This window comes from Ipomoea triloba, chromosome 6 (genome assembly GCF_003576645.1).
Source record: "Ipomoea triloba cultivar NCNSP0323 chromosome 6, ASM357664v1".
NCBI lineage: Eukaryota > Viridiplantae > Streptophyta > Magnoliopsida > Solanales > Convolvulaceae > Ipomoea > Ipomoea triloba.
Window position 1 is genome coordinate 2,202,037 of NC_044921.1, and position 11,548 is coordinate 2,213,584.

Genomic DNA, 11,548 nt, shown 5'->3' on the forward strand with positions numbered 1-11,548 from the left:
CTCCTAACATTCGAATGCACAAACACATCACAACTTGTGTTAATAACATGAATACACAGAATATTTACACAAAATACACAGAACTCATCTTCCTAAACATTCGAATACACAAACACATCACAACATGTGTTACTAACATGAAATCACAACATGTGTTACTAACATGAATACACATAACGGTTGCCTAGAATACACAGAACGGTTGCCTGGAATACACAGACTGATTGCCTGGAATACACATAATATTAACATAAATACAGACCGGCCGAAACGGGAAACGTGATTTAAAAAAAAAAACGAATGATTAGTTTACAATGCTCAAAACGACTTCGTTTAGGTACGTGGTGCACATTGCTATGTGCACCATGGTGCACAGTATAATTTGCCGAATTGAGGACCCTTGGCTGCTGGTTTGAATAATGGATGATGATAAATGAGAGACTTCGATAATGCAAAAGGGAGAAGACTTGGAGATTTTATTATTTATTTATTTATTTATTTATTATTTTTTCGTTCTTCGGCAACAAAGGAAGAAGAGGGGAAAAGAAGAAAAAAAATGGTGTGAATGAAAAAAAAAAATGAATGAAAGAAAAATATAATGGAAGTAGGATGGAAAGAAGTGTAGGGATGAGGATATAATTTCTCTAATTTCCTAATCTTCCCTAATCATGAGAATAATAATAAGGGAAAACCATGTAAATATTTTAGGAGTGTGATATATATATATAGAGCATGATTAGGTGTGGCCGTGCGGTTTATTATCAGCCATTAGATCATATTAATTCATCAAATCAACGCGCAATATATATATATATGTTACAGAACACACCATTCTACGTACTAAAACGCACCAGAGAATCGATAAAAACACACCATTCCACACAATATACCAAATACACCTATTCACTTAAAATTCATCAATATACTTAATAAAACACATCATTCTACATATTAAAATGTACCACAACGTGCCTCATGTCAGATTATAAGCATACACTATTTACACATATTAGAAAACATGTGCTAAAATATGCACCATTCTACGTATTAAAATGCACCACACTTATTAGAAACACATGTGTTAAAATACACACCATTCAATGTATTAAAATGCACCAGGCGACGTATTAAGACACACCATTCCACTACACAGTTACACATCATTCTATGTATGAAAATGCACTAGCGAATAGATTAAAACACACCATTCCACAACACAGTTAATGCACCAACATAGTAATAAAACGCACCACAACATGTATTCAAACGCACCACACTATGTACTAAAATGCACCATTCCAATTCACGTAATATAAATACTAAAATTACCATAATAACCCACTTAAACATACGCGATTTTCAGTAGGATTAATGAAATTGGACGATGCAGATTAGGCCGCATGACCGCACCGGAGCTCGCCGCCGCATATATATATATATATATATATAATTCAGTTCGCGCGCTGTTGATCTTCTCAGGTGCGGTTGTGCGGTGAGAGTAGAACCTTTGATCTTGCCAAAACCAACGTCCATTATTAACAACGTTTAAAAAACAGGCGGTAGCAATTTGGCCATTTTCCATATGGGTCAAACTTAAGGTGCGTAGGGTTTGTGCTTAAGCTGCGTAGGTCTTGCGCGTAAGCTGCGTCGTGTTCATTCTTTAGGTGTGTGGTTTCTGTGCTTAAGGGGTGTCGCTTATGCAATTGAGAACTTAAAGTGCGGAAGTTTTGTGCTTAAGGTGAGTGGTTTTCCTTCTTAAGGTGCGTGGTTTCTATGCTTAAAGTGCATCAGTTCTTCAGTTGATAACTTAAGGTGCGTTTTTTTGTTGAAACTTAAGGTGCGTCGGTCTAAAACTTTAGGTGCGTGGTTTTTTCTTCTTAAGGTGCATAGTTTTCCTTCTTAAGGTGCGACTTTGTATCACTTAAGGTGCACCATTTTTCATAAACTGAAGGTGCGTGATGTTAAGACTTAAAGGTGCACCATTTTAAGACTTAAGGTGCGTTATTCGAACACTTAAGGTGCGTGTTTCTATCACTTAAGGTGCACCATTTTTAGCTTGTGCTTCTTCCTTCTAGACACGCGTTTTTTTTTTAAATTTTAATTGATTTGAGCCGTTGGTCTAGATTTGATCAACGACTCAGATCTACCTGCATGACCGCACATGGGACCTTTTCCGCGCCTGAACCTTAAGAAGGAAAACAACACACATTTAGGTTTAAGTTCACTCACCTTAAGTTTCACCACTGACGCACCTTAAGCACACAAACCACACACCTTGACACTACAAAAAAATGCGAAAATAGCAACGGAAAATTTTGTAACTAGAAAGGGAAAAATCCGTCGCTATTTGCTTTAGCGACGGAATTCGTTCATCGCTAAAATTTTGCGACTCAATTTTTTTCCGTCGTTAAATTTAGTGACGGATTTTTCCGTCGCTAACCTTAAAATATCCATCGCTAATTTTCTCTCCACGGCGATTTGAATGGCGAAATTTGCAAGAGAATAGCGACGGATATGCTGTCACTACATTTAGTGACGAAAATTTCCGTCGCTAATATGTTTCTAAGAGTACCATTTAACTATAGTTTAGAGACGGAAATATTCGTCGCTAAATTTTTAAAATTAAAAAAAAAATTTTGCTCATTAATTAATATTAATATCATATACCTGTATTAAACCTATAATATAATACTTCAATAATATAATTGCAAAATATATTATATTAAGAAATTCAATGTCAATAACAATTACAAAAGTATAACATTGAAAAGTGTTACATCGTTAAAACAGTACTAAATATATTAATACACATAATCTAATCGTTTCCTAGGTTTTCAACATTTGAATTAACAAAATATTCAGCTTGAATAGTTGGAGGTCGTGGCATAGAAGTGGGAAGAATGCCATTGCGATGCAACTTGTCCATCAAACTTGTAATCTAAGCTTGCATTTGAGCTCTTTCAGCTTGTAGTTGAGCCTACATCTCAGTTCGCATGGTCTCTAACTGTTGGGTCATCATCTCCTTCATTGCATCTTGATATTCCATAAGACATGCTTGCTATTGCTACAAACAAGGGAGAGTTGGAAAAAAAAAACCACTGGCACTTCATATTTACTCAATGTTCAGCTACTTCATGTTATAGCCCAACATAGCATCTAGGTGCAATTTATTAAAGAGTAACCCATTCTTATAAGTAGGAAAACTACTCACATTAAAAAGGAAAACTATGCATCTAAAGCCACCGCACAACCGCACCGGAGAATGCCCCCCCCCCCACACACACATATAGGGGCACACTCCTCTGCGAACTGCTTCCTAGGAAATGAATGAGAACAAATCCGCGTCGTCCATCCTCTAAAATCAATGACTCCATATTAGCCTTAAACGCGATAGCAAAAACATAATTTGACATCAAAATTCAATCTTATTGCAGACGCGAAGGGAATTATGGACAATATTCTAAGCTCTAAAAGGCAGAAACCGCCTGTAGTCCACCTAAAACTCTACCTCGCGATGACAACAAACGAAAACAAATCTCTTGACTACTATGCAATATTGTGCTGCAAACAGTCGGATTTCTTTTGATTTCACTACCAAAAATGGATAAAGAACAAAACCCAGTTCTTAATGCTAAGAAAATCCGAACTAAAAGAGGTGAAAATTTTATATTTCTTGTTTCTTACGCATTTTACAGATAATGCTTTACTATAATGATACAATGTGTATGCATTTTCGAGAAATTCACAACATCATAATCTATTTTTGTATATCCAAAACCCTAAACAGCATATAAACCAGTTGATCGTTTTGCATGCTAAGAAATAATATTGGAAAAGTGTGAGCTAGACCTTATATACAACCATTTGTATTTAATGCACTTGGAATATCTATAACACTTTTGAATAACTATTCTTGCAAGTATTTTAGACTATATGTGCAAGTAATCTTCTATATTTGTGCACTAAGACTTGCCTGCCTCAAAGTGTCCGTTAATGTTTACTCTGCAACAACTATAGTCTATTATTGCATTTAGTTGTCAATATAAATGCACCTAATATGACCACCCTAATTGTGCAATTACATAGACTTATATGCCAACGTAAAATATTTAGACTATACTGTGAGAGTAATTATGTTAATATTGACAAAATATGTGCATGCAACATTTATGGAAAATGTGGTTTGCAAGTATTCTAGACTATATTTGCAAGTAACATTCTGTACTTGTGCACTTAGACTTGCCTGCCTCAAATTGTCAGTTAATGTTTACTCTGCAACAACTATAGTCTATTGTTGTATTTAGTTGTCAATATAAGTGCACCTAATATGACCACCCTAACTGTGCAATTACATAGACTTATATGTTAATGTAGAACATTTAGACTTCACTGTGAGTAGTAATTGTATTATAATGAGTTAATATTGACAAAATATCTGTTGTCAATATTTATAGAAATGTGTTTTGCAAGTATTTTAGGCTATATGTGCAAGTAATCTTCTGTATTTGTACACTTAGACTTGCCTGCTGTTAGGAACCCTTTGTACTTGGATTTTCATGATACCAAAATTAGGAGTTTAGATCACCAATTTCACTGGTCAAGTCTTTTTAGAGAACGAATCGTTATCCAGAATGGTAAGCAATCATGCATTCGTGGACATCAACTCGGCAAATTAAGGTTGATGGTTCTCACCAAAGACGAATCATGAAGGTCGAAGACTTGAAGGCTTGAAGAAATGAAGACCAGAAGACAATGACCAAGAGGTTATAAAAGCTAGAATCATGGAAGGGTCTACCTATTGAAGTTTATCAAGGTCGAATGATAAAGAACAATCATTTGAGAAGTTATAGGGCGAATGATAAAATCAATAATTCGTTATTGAGCATCAAGGCACGAGTCGTTACATGATTCGTGTGGACAAGCCAGAAACATTCTCTGAGTGATAAAAATAGTCCAAAACCTTGAAGTGTGGAATGATCTACCTTGGACAAATCGAGTTCCAGGAACAGATCCCAAGGTTAAAGCTTTCATTAAATGCCATGTCCTTTTGTGCAGGGCTATAGGACAAATTGTCTGCACACATTAAGGTTAAAACGGCTAGAAAGTACTGACACCACATGGGCTCAAGCTTGAATATTGCAAGTTACAAGTGATTAGTGTGAGATAAGAGAGAAAAAGCTTCAAAGTTCAAATCTAGAACTCAAAGAAATCTTGAGCTACTTCATTGTTCGATTCAAGACACACTCAAGCCAAGATTTCAGTTAGAGGAAAGAAGAACTCAATTCTTCAAACAACACTCTCTACTTGGAGAAGTAAAAAGAGGCGGAGTAAACTTGGAGAAGTTGAAAAACCTGTGGTGGAAGTTTACTATCCGGCTTTGTGATCAAAGATGCAAACTTAGTGCAATCCTTCACGTGTTGTGAAGAAGAGTGGACTATGCTTCGTTAATAGCTGAACCACTTTAAAAATCCTCTCTTAATACATACTTGCTTTACATACATCTTGCATTATATTTCACTAACCATACCATAATATTTTATCAAGACAAATCGTGCAAAGTTAAAAATAACAATTTGATATACTATCCGATGCAAACTTTACTCTGACCGAGCCCTTATTCTCTTCTCTAAGAAAGGGTATTTACTTGTGAAGAAAAATTTTCAAAACCCCAGCGAGTCTATTCACCCCCTTCTAGAATTACTCATCTACCTATCGAGACCAACAAGTGGTATCAGAGCGGTTTCCTTGATCGATAAACACTCTGTGCATACTTCTTGGAGATTTCTTTTTCAAAAAAAATTCCAAAATCCCATTTTTACTTTGCACTATTTTTGTAACATGGATCATCATCATTCTAGGCATCTAATGTTTAATCTATCAAAGTTTGATGACTGGAAAGTACGCATGCAGGCACACTTATCTGTCATTCATGACGAGATGTGGGACGTTATAACCGATAGTCCTATCATAATCATGATGGCGAACCCTAACCGTGCAGCAGAAGGAGCTGGTGCACCCGAGATGATAGTCAAGCCTACATCTTCCTTCGTGGCAGAGGAAAGAACTCGTAGCAATCTGGACAATATTGCACGAGACATTCTATACAAGACTCTTGACGAAACGTTGTTTCCAAGGGTGAGGAAGTGCACGACGACAAAAGAAATATGGAAAACTCTTATGCTCATAGGCGAAGGAGACAAGCAGGAAAAAGAAAACAAGCTGACCATCGCCATAAAGAAGTTCGAGGACTTCTAGATGGGAGCAACCGAATCTATCATGGAGATGGAAACCAGATTTATGAAGCTATTGAGTGAGGTGGCGGATCTTGGAAAAGAACTTACACAGAAGGAGATCAATCTAAAGATTCTCCGAGGCCTTCCTAACTCATGGGAAATGAAAGTAATAGCCATATATGAGAGATCACTAAGATCTCAAAACAATCCACACCACTCAAATCTTCAGTTACCTAAAGGCGTATGAGTTCGAACGCAAATCCATACACGAAGCAGAACCAGAGACAAGGAACGTGGCACTAGTTGCTAGTTAGCAACCATCCACATCTTCAAGGTCGAACTCTAACCCTGGTGATTTTTTCACTAACGAACAATTTGTTTTGTTTATTAGGAAATGTTAGGAATAAAATTGTAATAGTTTTGATGAGCCAATTTGTAATTTTAGAAATCCCTTATTTTATTTTTAGAGTGTAGAGTTTGGACCCGAAAGGCTAGTCTAGATGATAGTTTGGTTCGAATTATTGTCTTATAGAGTTCATTTTATTATGACTCTTGTAAGTCATTTGCTTCCACTATACACATGAGTGTATATGATCCAATGGACAAGGCCTAATTATCATTACTGGAAGACTCAAGTTTGAATCCTATTGAAGACATTTTAAGCTTTGGAGAGCAAGGAATGGAGCTAATACTATCACGGCTCAAAGTCAAGTTTTGGGTCAATGGAGTAACTCATGGAGGAAGTTTGGGTCAAATGGTCAAAGCCGAGAGGAACTTCAAAGATCCACTATCTCTACAACATACTCTATACAATGCTAAGAAGGATCAAATATATTTATTTGATGGATATGACCAAATGAGATAAAATAGAGAAATGGCTAAAGACTTGAGCATATATCCAAAGGACCAACGTTCGAATCCTACTTGCTACATTTTATTACTAAGGAAGAAGCTTGGGAGCAAGTTACACGGCCAAAGTCTTTGGAGTTATTTTTGGTCAATAAATCTCCAATTGGAGCTAGTTTGGTCAATGGAGCAACTTATGGAGGTAGTCAAAGTCAAAGTAGAGTAACTTTGCATGGATTACACAAGCGTGAGCACTACATCCTCCCTACACGCGTGAAAGCTATTTTTAAAGCTTATGGAGCATGCAATGGAGCAACTAAGAGTGGAACTTATACTTAGTCATTTTTGCATGACTCAAATGTCTGGGTTCAGTACATAATATCCTGAACCAGAAGAAATTTTGAAGGTGGTAAGTTTCTGAAGATTATTATTTATACTCAAGCAAGAGCCACCCGAAAAATATATTTTGAAAGATCAACTTGCCCAAGATGAAAATCAAGAGCACAACAAAGTCAAGAATATCAAGCTCTGAAGGATACAAAGTCTGCAATATCAAGCTGAGAAGGCAACAAAGTCAAATTTGGAGGCTACAAGTTTCAAGGATCAATCAAGCCGTAAAAGAAGACTTTGTGAGCAAATTACAGAGGTGATTTGTCAAAAGTTACCAGCGACATTAAATGTGCAGATCAAATTGGAGATTTTATCAGATCAAATTGGCAAGTTATCAGATCAACGGTATGGTCATTAAATGAGAAGCTATGGCCATCAAGATCAGTTTGGAATGACCAATCAGATCAAGTGAACGTTCAAAATTTGAATGTTCATAACGGGCAAATAATTCTCTGAATTATAAAAAGCCCAAGAAGACTTGAAGACAAATACAAGAGGCACAACGAGACAGCACGAGATATACGGTAGAAAACAACAAGTGCTATTGAGCGGTGAATGCGATAAAAATACAGAGTGCTGAGATTTTGAGCTATACACGAGAGAATTCAAGTCTTAGAAAAGAAATCTTTATTTCTTTACACAAAAGTTGTATCTCTACCGATGGTAGAAAGGAGTGTAGCTGGGTGCGTAACACTCGGGTGAACTAAGTGCAGCTTTGTGCGTACCACTTAGTTAGGAACGTAGCTTTGTGCGTAGCGTTCGGGAACGTAGCTTTGTGCGTAACGTTCGGGGAGCGTAGCGCTCGGGAGCTTAGCTTTGTGCGAAGAGCTCGTGGTTGAGTGTAGCTTTGTGCGTAGCACTCGGGAGTTTCACTATTGTATCTGGGTGATTGAAGATAGTGGAAACCTTCCTTGGAGCAAGGAAGAAGTGGAGTAGGAGAATTACATCATCTCCGAACCACTATAAATCTCTGCCTCTCATTTACTTTACTGCACTGTACATATTTGCATGTTTTAACAAACTAACCCTTTACGTACTGTGTTGAGCATATCATTTGGGTTTGTGTGTTCCCACGTTCGCATGTGGCTCAAACTTTGCATACTTGTTCTTTGAGCTTTTCTAAGTATTTCCAAAGTTTTGCATGCGAGTTATCTCTTCAGTTTTACGCAGTTTTATCTTATAGCACTTTACCGTACAATATTCCGCTGCATATTTCAAGTTGATTTTTAATCACTTGAAATCTCTCTGGTTGAAGTGTTATAAAGTTTTTAATTGTTTGAGAAGTCTATTCACCCCCCCTCTAGACTTCTCCCACCCTATCGGGACCAACAGGAAATTTAAGAGATTCATGAGAAAGAATCAATCTCATGATAACTCGGCTATATCGAACACATCTAGTTGAAGGCACACTGAAAGAACGAATGCACCAAGGACTCGTGAACCCGAAGACTCTCAAATGCTTTGCTATAACTACCGGAAGACCGGTCATTTCAAGGCCGAATGCCCCTATCCTATAGTCTGCAAGCATAAGGACTAAACTAAAGGATCTGGCAGCCAAAGCGAGCCGAGGAATGCACCAGTTGAGCTAAGGTGGTCACCAGAAGGGTGATTGTGATACCCTGATTTTTGCTAAGGAAAAAAAAAAGAATTTAACTTGGAAATAGTGTTAATCTTTATGGGCATAGAAGAAAAAAGAAAAGTTCATCTTTTGTTTATATTGAGATTTAAATCCTAAACCTTTTCTTTGGAACTTTAAGATCCTAACCATCAAGCCATCAAAACTCTTTATTTCTTTGAAATCTATTTGAAACCTTATTCTCATCATCATTATTATTATTAATTTTATTATTATTATTATTATTATTATTATTATTATTATTATTATTATTATTATTATTATCCTAAAATATTTCTACAATTATTAGTATGGTTATTTTTATAAGTTAATTATTTTGAATAAAAATATTATTTGAAGAATAAAAATAAAATTATAAGTATAACTCTTTTTTTTTTTTTGAGGAAATGTATATGTATATGTATGTACAATGTGGTTCGTATGCGTACTAAAAAAATATTTGCCAAAATAGAATATGTTTTATTATATATAATATATATATAGGATCATGTGACATTAGGTCCTTAGGTGAGAAATAGGATGAAATCTAAGCCATTGAATTTAAAAATTTCGCATCAATTTAATTTAAGTGTTATTAACGTTGGAGGTTATAATCGTCATTATCCTTTTCCACTAACTTTCCTGCTTCTCCACTCTACCCACTACAACGAAGTTCTCTGTGCTTCCTCTTGATCAAGGTACGCTCAGGCAAAGAAGGCGAAGACAAAGGCGACGAAATCACGGAGCAAATTTCAGGCGAAGGCGAGGAATTCTGCGATCATTTTTCAGGCGAAGTCGACGAGGACGACGAGACGGCAAAAGTTTGATCGTGTTTATCACTCCGGCATACATACAATTTGAAGTATAGGAAACAATGGCGTCGGCTGATGATTCAGACCTTCAACGTGCTGTGAATAGACGAGGTAAATTTCTAATAAAATTGTATTGCATGTTTTTCATTGTTTGATGTTAGTTTGTGATTTTAAATTCTAGATGATTTAGATTCATATTATTTTAGTGTTTGTGTTTTATTGTGTCTAAAATGTCCAATTCTTATGTCTATTATTGTTCATAATCACTTGCATTGCACAAAACTCACATTATTTTTCACAATCAATTGTAGTGCATGAATTTTAGTCGTATAGTGCACATTTTTATTCCTAATAGTTCAAATATTTAGACCTAACAGTGCATGTAATTCATTCTTAGAGTTCAGGGTATTAACAATGATTTAGGATAGTGTTATGCTTGTAGTGCACCTTTTTGTGCCATACAGACCACATTTTTGTGCCATACAGAGCACATTTTTTGTGCCTACCAGTGCACATTCTTATGGCTATATCAAATGAAATTGCATATAACTCACATTATTTTTCATAATCACTTGTAGTGCATGATTTTTACTCATATAGTGCAAAATTTTATACCTAATAGTGCAACTATTTCAACCTAATAGTGCACACTGTTTATTCTTAGAGATCAGGGTATTAACAATGGTTTAGGATAGTGTTATGCTTATAGTGCACCTTTTTGTGCCATACAGAGTACATTTTTGTGCCTACCAGTGCACATTCTTATGGCTATATCAAATGAAATTACATAGAACTCACATTATTATTCATAATCACTTGTATTGCATGATTTTTACTTATATAGTGCAAAGGTTTATACCTAATAGTGCAACTGTTTGAACCAAAAGTGCACACTATTCATCCTTACAGTTCAGGGTATTAAACTTGTTTTAGATTAGTTATAAGCTTATAGTGCACATTTTTGTGCCATATAGAGCACATTCTTTTGCCTAACAGTGCACATTCTTATGTCTATTCAAATGAAATTGCATAGAACTTATATTAATTTTCATAATCACTTGCAGTGCATAATTTTCAGTCATATAGTGCACATTTTCTTAACTAACATTGTACATTTTTCTGTCATATAATAGGTTGTTTTTTTTTTTTATTGTTTTTGTTCTCTGTCTTTTTGTTAGCTGGTAATCGGCTGAGGTTAGATGAAATCCGTTCAAAGCAGATAGTAGTTGTTAAAAGATCTAGGAAAAGGGCTCGGAGTGATGCGGGTGATGCTGGCCCTAGTAATGCACCAGCTTCTTCGGTTTTAGCAGTCCCACGAGTGAGACAGACATGGAAGAAACGTAAGGATTACCCATCTTTATGGTCAAGGGCTTCAACAAGCCAGTTTTTTGAGGCGTTGCAGGGCTTGAATGCAGCATAGACAGCTGCTATTTTAGAGATGGGCTTTGGGAGCTTGTTGCATCTACAAATTGCAGAGCTTCCAACAAGATGGGGTATTGGCTAGCTTAGTTCAAAACTACAATCCTAGTATTTTCTGGATTGCACCGAAACAAATCCTGGCTGCTAGATGCTTCAACGTCTTTTTGAATGCTAGAATCAACAGTCACTCGTGCACCTTCAAGAAGCTTTTGAGCTGCACTGTGCATCAATTT